Genomic DNA, 18,478 nt, shown 5'->3' on the forward strand with positions numbered 1-18,478 from the left:
GCCTTTGAAACTATACTCTGGTATCTTCTTAGCGCGAACTTCAAAAATTGTTTGGCAAAACAGTGCCACCTCCCATCTCCATATTTGGTTTGAAAGTGTTTATGGAACTCGTTGGTGGTGAATTCCTTGACAACTTAAAGATAATACTTGTTACTTACAGCCCTATTCTTACTCATCAAAGTACTCACTATTGAGGTGAATTTCAACTATGGAGAAAGAAAACTCCATTTATTTGCTAAGTGTGTACATGAACAGAGTGCCAAAAGTAGGTTGACATTCTCAGCATCATGCAAACTATCCAAGCAAACATCGAAGCCTGGAGAGAACAGTGCTGGTGGGTGGTGCCTCACACCAGTTGTTAAAGGCGAAAGTTGGACTTAAAATCGCGATGATCACAGATAAGTGACTAAACCTTCAGCACTGGGTCTTTATTTACTGCCCCACCACTAACTAATGAGTGTAGCAAAAGCAGAACTTAGTTTTTGGTGTTCTCATAAGTCACTGAATATCTGCAAAGACAGATCGAGACATGCAATTGTGCAGAAAAAGAATGAAGCACCACAAAACCAAAGTTTGATTGATCCCTAGCCAAACCGCAAATTGTGTAGTGAACATACAAATCTGAGCCAAAGAAATGAGCTGAACATCTAGGCGCAATGTTGCCACGCTGGTGAGCCCCCCCCCCCCCTCTCTCCCTGGAGGCCACAAGACATCTGCCAAAGAGCAAGTCAAGGCAGTATTAGTTCTGGTTGCCCAGCTGCTGGAAACTAGAGAATTGTTGCCCTTAAAAGAATACTCAGATGTAGCAGGTTAACAGATTTCCAGAAGGTGCCACACCTCTAAATGTAGACTTGAAGAATATGTGTCCAACCTGTGGCATCCCAGGATGGCCTCCTGAATTCTTTGGTAATCTGAGGTGGCTTTGAGCAACATGTGTGAATGAAGACCAAGCAAGACATATGTGGAAAGATTGACATAAATAGCTCTCTCGTCTCTACTGGACTTAGAACTCCCTAACCCACCTGGCCATGGGAACAGTCACCATAAAGTACATTTTAATGATTAAGAAATTAATACGAACTTCATAAAATATGTCAACGTAATACAACTTTAGAGTCTTATAAATAAATGGGAGATCACATCAGTAAGCAGTGAGTTAAGTGGTAGATTTAAACAGTGAAACCCGTAAACAACCTTCCTTTCTGTGCCTCATTTTCCAACATTTTTCCGTGTGTTGATAACTAGATTACTCAAGAACCTATGTGAGGGGAATTCGAAAAACACATTCCAGTAAGTGAATATCCTCTCCCCTATACAACTTCTGAAAAGAAGTCAAATAAGCCTTTAAAGTAGGGGCTATGTGCCTGGATACATTCACAAAGCTGGATTTCTAGGCAGCCTTTTTCCTGGGATTCTGTCCTTACAGTATCCAACCTGACAAGCCATATCTCTGAGTGTCTGTTCTGTTCTTCCATGGGTCTTCAATCGAACTAGGGATTAAATAGGCAGAAGGTTTGGCGCCTTTGAAGCTGCCAATGTCTGTAGAAGAGGGAAACAGACCCTGAGTTTGTAGAAGGGAACCACTAGAATAATTAAAACATACTCCAACTGAAAATTAAACTGCAATGTGAGCATCACTGCAAGAGGCCCAAAGGCATAAATGTGTCCCCAAGGTCTTTGCATTGTTAATGCATCAACTGCAAGAGCCCTAGATGTGTAAAATGCATGCTTACAGACCCTTGCAGGGGTTGTACTCATGGTATAAGCCAAGAGGCCCAGAGAGAGAGGTCGAACATGCCACTAACTAACTGGACTACCTTAGGACATAGTTTCTTTTCGCAGGAAATGGGGAATACCCTGCAAATCTGGTCTCTTTGGGTGTTGTCTACATGTCAAATATGAACTTCCGAAAGGCTTGAGCTGCTCCCCTATCCAAGAGCCCGGTTGGAACGCCAGATGGTATAGCACCAGACTTCTATTTATTAATGAATGTGACAGTCACTTTATTGCCTGATCTGTGCAATACATTCTTCTCTCTTATCCATGGGAGGAAATGCAGTTATCTGAACAGTGCTACCACTTCTCTCCAGTTTCAACAGAAATGGCCCTATAACTGTGCCCATCAATTTGGCATGTATCTGCTATCCATAGGTGGGCCCATCCCGTGCCACTTGGATTTTGTTATTACTCCTGCTGAAATAGGGCGATTGACATTCCCCAGGGCAGCAGGCCAAGTACCCACCACAGTAGACCCCACAGTTTAAGTTGAACTGACTGTGTGATTTGAATTTGAAGTTTGCGTCTCTGGGGTAATGGAGTGGAATGGGATTGGAGATGAATCACGAGCAGTTGTCAATTGAGTCTTAAATGGCCCAAGCTACTGTATGTTGCTTAGGGCTTTAAAATGGAAATACAGAAGTGCTGGTTCTTACTATACAGGGTATGTGTTTGCTCCTGAAAAGTGGTGGTACTCTCCCCTTAATGTATTGTAGCAGTCCTGAGAAGTGCAGGTTTTCTCTATTTCAAATTAAAGAAATGTTGGCGCTAAGTACCAGACAGTCCCTGCCCATTTAAAGCAGAGATGTCTTTGTCCTAAAAGCTGTGTTCTTAAAGATGTCTAATACTGAGAATGCAGCCAGGACTAATAGTTTCTCAACCTGGATTCCCTCCATGCTAGAATTAAAATCCATCCTAAATCTGTGAATGTCTGATCTTTGACTGGAAGTAGGGAAGGCATTTGTGTGATTCACTACACTTCAGTAGAGAATAATCATACAGAAGTCAATTACCCTGGCAGAGAGAGACTAGCTTTGTAGATGTAACAGTGCCATGGCAGAGGCTAATACTATTGTACGAACTCGTGGCACCAGCAGCCCAAACAGTAGCAATCGAAACTGTAAATGCTTGTTCAGTGGAGCAACCTTGAGGTATGTCAAATGATGTTCTTCCATTCAAACATTGAAATATGGATTCAGAAGGTCGAGAGTCGCCTATGATCACATACACTTTGTCTTCTGAAGTCTCACCATAATAAAGGTAAGGGATAACACTCATCTGGCCACCCTCTTGAGGTCGATCACAACACTCTGAGACGAATTACATTGCAGTAAATTCCCTTCCCCTGCTCTTACATTGCTACTCGACTGGTAAGCTCTTTCCTACATTTCCTTGTTATCTGCCTCCAAGGCCCTCCACCAGACAGTGTTTTCTAATTTTGTGCCCATGTCTGGAGGGTATGCGGGCATGCAATGCCTCCTCAGACATGGGCACTGGAGTAGGCAACATGCCCGGTACTTGTTGGTTTTGGTGTGCTGAGTGCAGGAGAGTAGGGTTTCCGTCCTATGGTCACCCCCACTTTTTACTGTGATTCTCTGTTTTTTCGAGTTTGGTGTGGTTGTGGGCCTGCTAATCAGATGCACAGCCCAGCTGTTCTCTCTCTAAATTGATACCATGTACTTTAGGTACATACCGGATTGGTTACTGGGTCACCCTTGTGAGCCATTGTATAGAGTACCATAGGTACCCAGGGCATAGGTGCACCTTAGGCCTAGCAGGGGCTGCAGCATGTATTGTGCCACCCCTGGTTTGCCTTCCAAACTGACAGCACAGGTCTGTTCACACAGCCTGGGTTAGGTGGTGTAATCACCCCTTACTTAGATATAGTATACCTATATCTACCTTTTTTTATATAGACACATATACACCTATGAGCCACTCCTATGGTAAGCCTTGACAATCCTGGAGGGAGAGTGATTGGTTTTATGTGGGAGGGTGCCCTAGCATGAGCTGTGTCCCTCTGCAGCTTTCGGAACCATCTCCTAATAGCTGTTCTATGATGTAGCCATACCATATACTCTTAAGTGCATTATAATCCTCGCGGTTAATGCTAACTTTGGTTTGGCTTTATCAAAACATGTTGTGTAAGGTGTCAAACACTTTGGAACACTACCCCCCGCCAGTCCTGGCGGCGGGGGTAGCATTCCACCCTTCTAGAGGGAGAAGACATGTAGTTACTGCTTTACCCGGTTAAAGTTAAACAGAGCCTCAGCATCACAAAATGGATGCTGCTGCCACAGACACGAGTCTGACCTCCTGCTGCTGGATGAAACTCCGGCAGGGGAGGCCTGGACAATAGGTTTCCTGTCCAGGGAGGTGCCAGCACCTCCCCAGACAGGGTTGAGTGTATTGGGGCAGGGAGGGCTGCATCAGCAGATGTTTTTCTAGACACTGCCTAGGGCACACAAGGTGCTCCATGCATAGCCCAGTTCAAACCGGTTGCTGGGGCACACAGCCCCAGCTCTGGTGTGAAACTGGACAAAGGGAAAGGGGTGTAACCCCCCCTTCTCAGGTCCACCCATAGGAGGGACCTTGTCAGGTAATCCAGCCCCCATTCTTAGTATAAGTATAGGAGCTGTGTCCCTAAGGCTTTAGGTTATCCTGGACACATTTTTGAAAGACATATCCCGGACCTTCGATGTTCCATTCTGACTTGAATACAGAAGATATCTCCCTTGTGGTCAAAGAGTGACCACCCTGTACAAAGAGGCACCAACAGCATCTTTGCCGGTCTGCAGTTTCAAGGCTCCCGTCGGATCCCGAAGACTCTGTGACACAGGAACTGGACTTCCAGACTTCTCTGACTCCGACCCACATCCACAGCAAAGCTGAGACCCATGGCGGTCACGAGAGACGTGGGACCGGACCCTGGACATCCTGCATTTTGCTACCTGCACTCCTTTCCTGAAGCCTCAGTAAGTTGTGCATTGGGGTACGAGAAGCCCCAGCCCCGAGCACTATTTGCACCGAAGCCCAGGCCCCCACACTCTGCGAGTGTCCCGTGGGCCCCACCTTTGCATTTGAGCTTGACGTGTCTTCCAGGTTCCGAGTCCGATGGCTAGTGAGCCCCCTGAAGACTCGATTTTAAAACTAACTCACTTTCCTGGTTGCTCCATGCTTTCTCCAGCTTCCCTGAAAAGGAGAAGTGCTACAGACCTTGCTGGTCTGCAACAGAGCCAATATTGACATCCTGCGTGGGCTGCAGTTGCCAAGGCTTGTTGGGTCCAATCTGGATACCACCACCGCAGTCATCTAGATCCATCATGGGACTGCTTGAATCTAGCGCCTGGTCATCTTCGATGCCTCCTGGACCTCGTGGCTGAAGAGACAAGTTTGACTACTTCACCTGAAATCACCCGACATCGCCTGGTTCCATCCTGGTTCCTTCCTGGTCACTGGCTAGTGACCCAGACTCTGTCCCTTCTGCTTTCAGGTTCTTCAGATCTTCGATCCACCCTTGGATCTACCCGGACACTTTTCCTCTGGTCGCCTGCAGCACTTCTTTGCAGCTCTCCATAGAAAACGACGACGAAACCCGACACGAAAAGACACCTATGCACCCGGCTTCCCAGGGTGAGGTAACACGAGTACTCCGGCGCTCTTGTGGGTCTGGACTCTCAAAGTGTCATAGTTTAAAAGGGTTCCATCCTAGTCCATCCGGAAGTGTCCTTAAATTGTATATTTGTAACTTCTTCGTTTCCCATGGAAAGTCAATGTTAACCCCCGTCTGTGTTTAGACACTGCACACGTCTCCCGTGGGCCTCCTCCTTCCTATCGTTTGGTCGAGTAGAGTAGCCCCAGCGATTCCACAGGGCCCAGACCTGCTTTCTAACTCTCACGTGGTACTTATACCACTTTCTTAGTATATGGTTTGTGAGGCCCCTAGCGCATAACGTATACTGTGCAACTTATCGTATATTAACTGTGTGACTTGTATTGTATTTTTACCTCTGACCTCATAAAGAGTGCATAGGGGTTGTGTTTAGATTAAATACATATATATTTGATATATACCTTGTGTGGCGTCCTTTCATTTGGTACTCAAGGGTTTATATATGGTAAAACAACTTGCTTAACTCGCCTACTGAAGTCTTAGCCTGAAGACTGCTGGTTCATGCTACCACTAGGATAGCTTTCTATAAAGTTGATTTTACAACCACCATAAATAAGGGTCGATTAAACTGGTGCAAGGTGCCCACTAGAACTAGTGGACATCATATGCCAGGCTAACTTCTCACATTGGTGTGCAGCGGTTGGGATAAGAGCTTGCAATTGTTTTACGAAATAATCTCAAGATATCATCTGAAAGATAATATCAAGGTACCTGGAGGTACATATAAATCAAGTGTTATATATACATAAGTTCTACTGAACTTAGTAGTTGTAGGTGGTAAGGGCTTAGCACACCCTGACTACAACTCCTAGAGAGGTTCTAGTAGGAAAACAAGTAGTGTAGATAGGTGCACACACCACACCTCACTAGCATTGTCCGTGGAAGCGGGGCCTAATGGGCCTCCGCCAGAAGACAACCCAAGGTTGCCTTCTAAGTATGACACATTCACTTTTCAAGAACTGAGAAGTTTGTGTGTAGTCAGAAGATTGAGACAAGGAAACAGTCCAAGCTTTAACCACCTGGTAGATATCTTGATGTAGAAAATGAATCAGACCCAGGTAACCAAGGAAGTAAAGAAGGGGGCCATCCCTCCACAGAAGAGAATAATACTGGGGAGGATCTAGTGGTCTCTGATGAGGAAGTGGATGCTGACCAGGATGAGGTTGATGAACCTGACCTGGGCAACACAGGACTATCTGGAGGTGGAGAGGGCCATGGTAGGCCCCCCCTCTAACCACCTTCCAAATAGGCCTATTAGTGGAAACAGAAGGCACAGATCACTTTCCAGTGATCTGATCATTCTGATTCCTCAGTAGGGTCCAGTGCCTCTGCTCAGAGGAGGATGAATTCCTCTCAGAGGCGAGAGCACAAAGCTAGAATGAAAGAGGTCAAGCTGAGGATCAAGAGGCAAGAAGTTGCCCTTGCTGAAGAGACCCTAGCTCTTGAAAGAGAGAAGAAATTGTATGGGCTAGAGCCCACTGGTGGCAGCATAATTCCTAGAGATAGGGAAAGGTCTCATGACCATAGAAACTTGAACAAGATTGTCCCTCCCTATCAAGTTGGGGATGACGTCCACAAATGGATAACTGCTTTGGAGAGGGCTTGCAAAGTACAGCAGGTACTCCAAAGTCAGTGGGCAGCAATCTTGTGGCTCTCCTTTGCAGACAAAGGAAGAGACAATCTCCTCACTTTAAGAGAAGAGGATGCTGACAACTACTCTGTCCTGAAGAATGCTCTGAGAGATGGGTTTGGCCTAACAACTGAGCAGTACAGGTTGCTGTTCAGAGATACCTAAAAGACACAGACTCAGGACTGGACTGATTTTGTAGATTGTGCTACTAAGGCTCTGGAAGGCTGATTACTGGGCAGTAAAGTAAGAGACTATACTGGATTGTATAACCTTATTATGAGAGAACAAATTCTTAACAACTGCCAAAACCAGTTATTGCATCAGCACGTGGTTGACTCTGATCTGACCTCTCCCCAAGAATTGGGAAAGAAGGCAGACAAATGGGTCAGAACCAGGGTGAAGCAAAAGGTACAGAACCCAGGTGGTGATAAGAAGAAGCAAGACCAAAAGGGTGGGGAGAAAGCAAAAGACCAGAAGTCTTCTTAAGGTCCCCAAAAAGCTTCTAATGGTGGGGGTTCTCAATTATCTAAGAAGAAAGAAGGCCCAAAGAAACCATGGTGCAAAGTTTATAAAGTAAATACTCACTTGACCAGTGATTGCACCAAGAAGGAGGCAGCTCCAGCCACCATTGCCCCTAAGGCAACTGTTCTCCCTAGTTCAGCTCCAAGTGGTGGTTCTCAACAGAAGGGTGTAGTAGGGTTAACCCTGGGAACTGAGATGGATTTTGGCCTAGTCAGAATACCAACTCAAGCTGTTTTGATCTGTGATGGGGACAAAATTCTGTCCTCTACTGTGAGTCCCAATAACTTGGGCAAGTACAGACAAACTCCTTTAATTAATGACTCAGGGCCAGATGTAGGTAGGCTTTTACCGGGTGGTAACGGCCGAATTCGGCCGTTACCACCCGGTAAAAGCAATTTGACATGTAGGTCCCTGTAATTTACAGACTCGGTAAATTTACCGATAGGTAAATTTACCGAGTATGTAAAATACCGAGTCGGTAACATTATGGATACCGGTAAATTGGTATGTAGGTGGGACTCTTCTGAGTCCCACAAGCAGTACAAAATCGGTATTTTACCATCAAATAATACTTGATGGTAAAATACCGTTTCAGGTGTGCATGCACATGTGTGCATGCACACCTATGCCATATGACAGGCAGACCTGCCCTTAGGGCAGGTATGCCTGCCACATGGCACCCGAGCCTCTTTTGGGGGTGCCAGAGGGTGTCAGAGTGACACCCCCTGCACCCTTGTGGCTATCGGTATTTACCGATGTGGTAAATACCGACCGGTAAATGCCCGTTCATTCCTATGGGCTTCAAAGCCCATAGGAATGCATGGGCATCAACTGGTCGGTATTTACCGCATCGGAAATTACCGACTGTTTCCGATTCGGTAATTGCACATCTGCAATTACCTACATCTCGGTATTTTTATTTTCCGACCTCTGAAATACCGAGTCGGTATGACTCGGTATTTAAGAGGTCGGAAAATAAAAATTACCTACATCTGGCCCAAAGTGTCTCAGGCCTACAGGGACACATGTGCTAGTGTCACAATGGTGACGCCTGGCTTTGTGGACCCTGGACAGATCATACTAGGTGAAAATTACCTAGTGACCAATGCTAGAAATGTCACTACCACTCACAGTATGGCAATTGTTAATTTCTCCTGGGTAGGGGTAACTGGCCTCAAAAAGGTTGTGGCTAGCTCAAACCTCCCTGTAGAATGTTTGCTTGCAAATGACCTGGAAACTTCAGCTTGGGCTGAAGTGGAGTATAGGACCCATTCAGAGATGTTAGTGATATCAGCACATGTCCTTGCTGTGACTAGGTCACAGGTCAGAAATTGCAACACTGAGCAGGCACTGGATTCTGGAACAATGGACCAGTTGCCTACCAGGAGGAGACGCAGTAGCGTTAAGGCAGTGCCTTCCCCATTGCCTCAGGAAGAGGATCAGCCTTCTCGGAAAGCTGAGTGTGAGACCCAGGAGGAAACTGTCCTAGAAGAGCTTGAGCCTGATCAGGTTGAGTTTCTTGGGACAGGGGGGGGGGCCTCCAGGGCAGATCTGAGGCAGGCGCAGTTGGACTGCCCTTCTCTTGAACCCCTCAGACAGCAAGCTGCTGCTGAGGCTGCAGGGAATGCTAGTGGGACCGACAGGGTTTACTGGGATGATGGGCTCCTGTATTCAGAGGCTGGAGACCCCAAGCCTGGAGCTTCCAGGAGGTTGGTCATACCTTTGGCATTCAGGGGCTTCCTTCTCACACTAGCCCATGATATTCCCCTTGCAGGACATCTTGGTCAGAACAAGACTTGGGACAGGCTTGTCCCTCACTTTCACTGGCCTCATATGTCAGAGGATACCAGGGAGTTTTGTCGCTCTGTGTCACCTGCCAAGCCAGTGGCAAATCAGGTGGCACCACAAAGGCCCCCCTTATACCACTACCTGTGGTGGGGGTTCCCTTTGAACGTGTATGGATTGACATTGTTGGACCAATGAATCCCCAAACAGCCTCTGGGCACAGATTTATTCTGGTGGTAGTGGATCATGCCACCAGATGACCAGAAGCCATTCCCCTAAGGACCAAAACAGCACATGTTGTGGCAAGAGCCCTCCTGGGAGTTTTCCCAAGAGTGGGCTTTCCGAAGGAGATTGTCTCAGTCAGAGGTGCAAACTTTATGTCTGGATATCTGACTGCAATGTGGAAGGAGTGTGGAGTGAACTACATGTTCACCACACCCTATCATCCACAGTGCAATGGCCTAGTTGGGAGATTCAACAAGACCTTAAAGGGCATGATTAAGGGTCTCCCTGAAAAGCTCAGGCGGAGATGGGACATCCTGTTGCACAGCCTTTTGTTTGCTTACAGAGAGGTCCCACAGAAGGGCGTTGGCTACAGCCCTTTTGAACTTCGGTTTGGGCATCCTGTAAGAGGACCCCTTTGTCTGGTGAAGAAGGGATGGGAGTTACCTCTCAAACTTCCAAAACAAGACATTGTGCACTATGTACTTGGTCTCCGCTCCAGGATGGCCAAGTACATGAAAAAGGCATCCAAAAACCTTGAGGCTGGTCAGGAATTGCAAAAGGCCTTGCATGACCAAAAGGCTGTGCTGACTGTTTATCAGCCAGGACAGAAAGTGTGGGTGTTGGAGCCTGTGGCTCCAGCAGCTCTCCTGCTGCAGATCAGACTAGCTGATGATGCAAAGCCAAATACAGCATTTTCAACCCCTGGTGGGCATTATCAGTTTGTAGAGATGCCCTTTGGGCTGACAAATGCACCTGCCACATTCCAAAGGTTGGTGAACAAAGTCCTCTCAGGTCTGGATGACTACTGTGCAGCTTATCTAGATGATATTGCTGTCTTTAGCCCCACTTGGGAAATTCACCTGATCCACCTGAAGAATGTTTTGGAGGCCCTGCAAAAGGCAGGCCTAACTATCAAGGCTACCAAGTGCCAGATAGGGCAGAGTCAGGTTGTATACCTGGGCCACCTTGTAGGTGAAGGCCAGGTTGAACCATTGCAGAGCAAGATCCAGACCATAACGGACTGGACTGCTTCAACCACCCAAACTCAGGTCAGAGCTTTCTTGGGCCTGATTGGGTCCTACAGGAAATTTGAAAAGGGGTATGGTTCCATAGTGACACCCCTTAATGACTTAACGTCCAAGAAAATGCCCAAGAAAGTTCAGTGGACAGTCATCTGTCAAAAGGCATTTGATGACCTGAAGCAGGCCATGTGCACTACACCAATTCTGCAAAGTCCAGACTACTCCAAAGAATTCATTGTTCAAACAGATGCTTCTGAGTTGGGGGTAGGTGCTGTGCTTTCACAACTGAATAAAGATGGTCAAGACTAGCCACCAGCTTTTATTAGCAGAAGGCTGACCCCTAGAGAGAAACACTGGTCAGCTATTGAGAGGGAGGCCTTTGCTGTGGTTTGGGCCCTGATGAAGCGGAGGCTATGCTTGTTTGGTACTCACTTCAAGATTCAGACAGACCATAAGCCCCTATTGTGGCTAAATCAGATGAAGGGTGAAAATCCCAAACTTCTCAGGTGGTCCATTTCTCTACAGGGGATGGACTTTACAGTGGAACATAGACCTGGGAGTGACCATGCCAATGCATATGGACTCTCAAAATATTTCCACTTAGAACATGAGGACTCAACTGGTCACGGTTAGTTTAATGTCCCTGCGTTTTTTTTTTGGGGGGGGGGGGTTGTGTAGGAGAGTAGGGTCGGCTTCCTATGGTCACCCCAATTTTTACTGTGATTCTCTGGTTTTTCGACTTTAGTGTGGTTCTGGACCTGCTAATCAGACCCACAGCCCAGCTGTTCTCTCTCTAAATTGATACCATGTACTTTAGGTGCCTACCAGATTGGTTACTGGGTCACCCTTGTGAGCCCCTGTATAGTGTACCATAGGTACCCAGGGCATAGGTGCACCTTAGGCCTACCAGGGGCTGCAGCATGTATTGTGCCACCCCTTGTTTGCCTTCCAAACTGACACCACAGGTCTGTTCACACAGCATGGGTAAGGTGGTGTAATCACCCCTTACTTAGATATAGTATACCTCTATCTACCTTTATATATAGACACATATACACCTATGAGCCACTCCTATGGTAAGCCTCGACAATCCTGGAGGCAGAGTGCTTGGTTTTATGTGAGAGGGTGTCCTAGCATGAGCTGAGCCCCTCTGAGCTTTCAGAACCATCTCCTTATAGCTGTTCTATGATATAGCCATACCATATACTCTTAAGTGCATTATGATCCTCGCGGTTAATGCTAACTTTGGTTTGGCTTTATCAAAACATGTCCTGCAAGTTGTAAAACACTTTGGAATATTACCCCCTGCCAGTCCTGGCGGCGGGTGTAGCAGTCCACCCTTCTAGAGGGAGAAGACATATAGTTACTGCTTTATCCGGTAAAAATTAAACAGAGCCTCAGCATCACAAAATGGATGCTGCTGCCACAGACACAAGTCTTACCTCCTGCTGCTGGATGAAACTCCGCCAGGGGAGGCTGGGACAATAGGTTTCCTGTCCAGGGAGGTGCCACCACCTCCCCAGACAGGGTTTTGTGTATTGGGGCAGGGAGGGCCGCATCAGCAGATGCTTTTCTAGACACTGCATGGGGCACACAAGGTACTCCATGCATAACCCAGTTCAAACTGGTTGCTGGGGCACACAGCCCCAGCTCTGGCATGAAAACTGGACAAAGGGAAAGGGGTGTAACCACCCCCTTCCCAGGTCCACCCATAGGAGGGACCTAGTCAGGTAATCCAGCCCCCATTCTTAGTATAAGTATAGGACCTGTGTCCCTAGGACTTTAGATTATCCTGGACAAATCTTTGAAAGACATATCCTGGACCTTCGACGTTCCATTCTGACTGGTAGATGGAAGACATCTCCCTTGTGGTCAAGGAGTGACCACCCTGTGTAAACAGGCACCAACAGCATCTTTGCCGGTCTGCAGTTTCAAGGCTCCCGTCAGATCCCAAAGACTCTGCGACACAGGAACTGGACTACCAAACTTCTCTGACTCCGACCCACATCCACAGCAAAGCTGAGACCCATGGCAGACATGAGAGACGTGGGACTGGACACCCTAGACATCCTGCATTTTGCTACCTGTACTCCTTTCCTGAAGCCTCAGTAAGTTGTGCACTGGGGTACGAGAAGCCTAAGCTTCGGAGCACTATTTGCTCCGAAGCCCAGGCCCTCACACTCCGCGAGTGTCCCGTGGGCCCCGCCTTTGCATTTGAGCTTGACGTGTCTTCCCGGTTCCTAGTCTGTTGGCTAGTGAGCCCCCTGAAGACTCCATTTTAAAACTAACTTGCTTTCCTGGTCGCTCCAGGCTTGCTCCAGCTTTCCTGAAAAGGAGAAGCGCCACAGACCTTGCTGGTCTGCAACAGAGACAATCTTGACATCCTGCATGGGATGCGGCTACCAAGGCTTGTTGGGTCCAATCCAGATACCGACACCCCAGTCATCTAGATCTATCATGGGATAGCTCGAATCCAGCGCATGGTCATCTTCAATGCCTCCTGGACCTCATGGCTGAATAGACAAGTTCAACTACTTCACCTGAAATCACCCGACATCGCCTGGTTCCTTCCTGGTCACTGGCTAGTGACCCAGAATCTGTCCCTTCTGCTTTCAGGTTCTTCAGATCTTCGATCCCCCCATGGATCCACCCGGACACTTTTCCTCTGGTCGCCTGCAGCACTTCTTTGTAGCTCTCCATAGAAAACAACGATGAAACCTGACACGAAAAGACACCTATGCACCCGGCTTCCCTGGGTGAGGTAACACGAGTACTCCGGTGCTCCCGTGGGTCTTGACTCTCGGAGTGTCCTAGTTTAAAAAGGTTCCATCCTAGTCCATCCGGAAGGGTCCTTAAATTGTATATTTGTAACTTCTTCGCTTTCAATAGAAAGTCAATGGTAACCCGCGTCTGTGTTTAGACACTGCACGCGTCTCCCGTGGGCCTCCTAATTCCTATCCTTTGGTCGAGTAGAGTAGCCCCAGCGATTCCACAGGCCCCAGGCCTGCTTTCTAATTCTCACGTGGTACTTATACCACTTTCTTAGTATAAGGGTTGTGAGGCCCTAGGGCATAACGTATACTGTGCAGCGTATCATATATGAATTGTGTGACTTGTATTGTATTTTTACCTCTGACCTCATAAAGAGTGCATAGGGGTTGTGTTTAGATTAAATACATATATATTTGATATATACCTTGTGTGGTGTCCTTTCATTTGGTACTCAAGGGATTATATATGGTAAAACAACTTACTTAACTCGCCTACTGAAGTCTTAGCCTGAGACTGCTGGTATAAGGTTGACTTTATAACCACCATCAATAAGGGTCGATTAGACTGGTGCAAGGTGCCCACTAGAACTAGTGGACATCATATGCCAGGCTAACTTCTCACACTGAGGAGATAGGTTTCCCGGGAACATCATGCTCTGAATTGGTCTTCGGGGTGTGGTACTCAGGGCCATCAGTAGTTCGGGGAGTGAGCCCAAACACTCCACCCTCCATCAAAAGTTTAGAGAAAGCAGGTTGTGCTGACCCCCAGGGGCTAGGCCCTTCTCAGGGGAAATGAGGGTCTTGTAGCAAAGTGCCATGCACGTCGTTCCCTGCCCAGGCCCCCCTGTGGGACTGAGCTTTTCATGCCTGTTCCTCTGATCCTGTAGGCCCCATATGCCTTATTGTGGTCTTTTTGTTCTCCAGTTGGAAAGCACAAGAGAGAGATATACACACAAACGGGAAAGGAGGAGGAACAAAAATACACAAAAACCATCAACAAGGAAGAAAGCAGGGGCCTCATTTATGAGAAGTGACGCATCGGTGCGTGAAAGCGGAGATGCATCACTTCTCAGTGCGCCCTCCTTGCGACATGATTGATGCGTCATAATTACTGTATGATGCATCATGTCGCAAGGAGTTACAGATACGTCAGTATTTCTGACGTATCTGTAGGCGCAAAAGTGACGCATTGCTGGAGTGTGTCATAAAAGTGACGCAACTCCAGCAATGTGTCCTTTCACATGGGGCAAGCCCCTTGTAAAAGGGCCTGCGTCAGTCTTATGCCTGCTGTGAGGCAGGCGTAAGATATTGACGCATTTGCATCCTAGAAGTGACGCAGTGAAATCTCATAGATTTCACTGCGTCACTTCTACGACCCTTTCTTGCGTCAATACGCCCCCCTTGCATACATTATACCTGGCGCAGGTATAATGTGGAGCAGGGGTGTACAAAGTGATGCATCTACCTAGATGCGTCACTTTGGAAATATGGCGCAACAAGGCGCATTGTTTACACCACTGGTGCGTCACAAAAAGTGACGCACCAGCGGCGTAAAAGTGACACACAGCCTCAAAAATGAGGCCCCAGGAATCTGCAGGAGTGAGAGAAAGAGATGGACGCAGGATGAATTTTTCTTGAGATTTAGTGTGCTGACATTTAATAGCGCCAGGCGCACTTCTGAGCTGAAGCCCGGGTAATCATTGCGAAGGGGAGAAATGCGTAGCTGTTCTCCAGACCTCAATCTTGGCTACTGCCATCGGGTCCGGCCTCCAACTGGGGAACCTGGGCGGCTGATGGTCCATCCGGGAGGCAAAATAGTCGATCTAGAAAGGACCCCTGTTCTGAATGAATCAACTCAAAGACATTCGGGTGCAGCTGAGAGACTGGAATCCTCAAAATTGCGGGAATGCCATTCGGACACTCGATACCAGAGGAAGGAGGAGACTACCTCTGCCATCGAGCCATCCTAAGGCTAACAACCAACGTTTTCGTTCTGACTTTGATCAGAGTCAGACAGCCTTTGACAATGGGGATGGTTGGGATGACTTGTGCCATTCTCATGATGAAGACGCTCTCTAACCACCAATGGAGGAATGTTCTTTATTGCTGTAGGGATTAGATGTGCAGCTTGGGTGTTGGACCTACAACTCCCCTTTGATCTTGCTAGCAGTCCCTGAATACTTGGGGGCCTCCCTGGCTCAAACCATTCAGGATGGTCAAGATGAAGCCAAATATGTCATTAGTTTGTGCCTGGATACTACTGGTTGTTTGAGTCAGGCAGTGGGCACCAATGCAGTGCTCTGTATCCACACTTAGATTACAACTTTTGGCATTGGGGATGTCTAGGTGTCTTTATGGATATGTCTTTTGACAGATCTCACTTGTTTGACGACAAGGAAGATTCGGCCCTGGAACCCTTTAAGGATAGCTGAGCTACAGAGTGCTTCTTGGGCCTTTTGACACCTGCCTGGTAGGTTCCCTAGTAATTTTGTCCCTTTTGAGGTTACTCCAGAGGGTTGAAGTACAGGCAGTGTCAGGCCCATTTGCGCCAACAATATTTAACATAGTCCTTTGGGGCTTAGGGACATGGTTTGGGCAGACAACATGCAGGTCACTAGGAACAGAAATCATCCCAGGTCCCCAACCCTGCGGCATGAGCCTCCAATATACTTTAGCCCTTAGTGGCAAATGACCACCATGTAGGAGGCTGAAGCCAATACTTTCTACAGCAGTGGCAAATGATAAAATCTGACGGAGGGGTCCTCCAGAGCATTCAACAAGGCTATGCCCTTCAATTCCTTTCTGACCCAATGCATCTTCCACTCACATGAAATTTTGGGTGGGGGATGCATTGGGTGAGAAAGCATGTTAAGCTAGCCTGTCTGCAGCCGATATGCCACAACATTATCTTTTGCAAAGCTCCTGAAGTGTCAATTCATCCAAACAAATGTTAAATGTTGTATACTTGTAAAGCGCACAGCTGCCCCAGCAAAGGGGCATCCCAGCTCTGTATACCGCTGGGGAACCCATCCTGGCTTTCCCTTTGAGATGGTCCCTCCTGGGCATCTCCAAGGTGAAGAAAAGCATCCCCGGCGCTGATGGGGCCATTAGTAGAGATTAAGCAAGCTATTGCCCAGAGTTGCTGAGTGGGACCCATGGTTGGAGTAGGCACCGAGGCGAGAATTATCAAGTCCGCTGACCATGGCCCAAGACCCTGCCGTGTCGGGAATCGAACCCTGGTCCCAGACCGACCTCTGCTTCCGGTTCTGCCGCCTCTAACCAGTGAGCCACACCACTCCACAATGACCTTGCTAACACCCAAGGTGATACTAGTCTACTACAAGTTCCCTGACATCTTCATTTCACGGTCTGACAGTTCCTTTGCAAAATAAGTATGTTGTTCGAGTTGACGTGTTTTCATCATACTGGTTCATGCCAGTTATGTCTCGGACCAAATGGAATGTCCCCTATTGTAGGGTAAACGTCAGCGGTCAACCCTATATATACCTCATGAATTAACCATTGAATGAGAGAAGTCTTTGCCCCAGTTTATCCCAAGAGGTCATGCCAGACGGCCTCAACATCCATTCTTATACTGATATACAATATAGGGAGGAGACGAGCTAAGCCCAGCTGATGTGTTTTCCTTTAATCCTGGCCAAAGACTACTAATCACAGCTGCTTCACTGTGAACAGGTATGCAGTGTACTGAATCTCAAGAAAATCTAGAGCCAATTTAGCTACTCCATGCTCGCATAGTGAAGCGCACGGAAATATTTTTTGATGTGTTTATCTGCCAGGAACATTCCAATCATGTTAGAAATATCCATTTTATTCTTGCTATTAGTGACATGCATTAGTGCTGTTCTAAATATAGGCTATGTGTGGTTATCACTCATGTACTAAGCAACAGGATGGGACTGTGGAAATAAGCATGTTTCAAAATATAGCGTCTTTTCTCAGCGCAGTATTTGTGTGTGTTATTCTAAATAACTAAATTAGGTTTGAATTACCACTGCATCCCTGGCCCCTTTACAGGACTGTTAGTAACCCAGAAAGCACAGACACCGTAGCAACAAGTATGTCAAGTAAGGTTGTGTGTGGCTAAAATAACTTAAACTTTCACCCTCAAGCGTTGGTGCTCTGAACTAAATTCAGGCATTCATGGGCAGGAAAGCCAAACATTGTAGAACTAGGCCAGAGCCCTAGATTACTCAACACTTCATACGACAGCAAACCTCCTGACATTGTTGGGTTCAGAATCAACGTGCCGAAATCACACCAGACTCATTTGCAGAGGCTCTTTTTCATTGCTGCCGTTTTGCATTTAGTGCAGTCCCAGGCCTTTACTCATTCACAATGAGTCACAGACATATGGGCTATGATCCCGATGTTTCAGCCGTCATCCTCGGTCTAGGTGAGTATGGCTCTGAGGCTTCTTGGCCTCTTGCCATCCTGCATCCCGGTAGTTAATTACGCCTTGTGGCATTTGAGGGCTCTGCAATGGAACCTGAAGTCTCAGTAGGTCCAGTACCAAGGGAACCTGTCAGATTCCATCGAGAGTTCAGAGGAGAATTCAGACAGTTTGATGTGGTGACTGTTTGACCACAGTTGGACCCGTGGCATACCCTCTTCATTGCCCACCCAGAAATCATGGTAGTGACAGAAATTGCAGCTTGGTTGGGGAGGTCATCTAGGAGAGGTGGAGATCAGAGAATGTGGTAGAAACCTGACTCCCAATAAACGTGTTGGAGTTGCAGGCCATTCGTCTAGCACTGAAGGCCTACCTACCACCCATCAAAGGGAGCCTGATACAGGTCGCCAGGGACAACACAACAGCAATGTGGTTCGCCAAAAAAGTAGGGCAATGTGAGGTCCTGGGTTCTTTGAAGAGAGACCCTTTAACCCTGGAGGTGCTGGGATGTCAGGGCATTTCTCTGGTTGTGAACCACCTGGAGTGATCTTTGAACACCAGTGTGGACAAGCTCAGCCAACAGTGCCTGGTGTATAACAAATGGTAGCTCAGCCAGAGGTGGGGCTGGGAATTTTCCAGCAGTGGGAGAAGCCTGGCTGA

The 18,478-nt window shown here is 47.4% G+C and overlaps 1 protein-coding gene across 1 annotated transcript in view; it reads left to right on the forward strand.

Moving 5' to 3' along the window:
• Positions 1-18,478, forward strand: part of PKHD1 (PKHD1 ciliary IPT domain containing fibrocystin/polyductin) — a 2,083,594-nt gene that overhangs the window by 1,584,974 nt on the left and 480,142 nt on the right. The window lies entirely within an intron of this gene.

The sequence above is a fragment of the Lissotriton vulgaris genome, chromosome 6 (assembly GCF_964263255.1).
Source record: "Lissotriton vulgaris chromosome 6, aLisVul1.2, whole genome shotgun sequence".
Classification (NCBI taxonomy): domain Eukaryota; kingdom Metazoa; phylum Chordata; class Amphibia; order Caudata; family Salamandridae; genus Lissotriton; species Lissotriton vulgaris.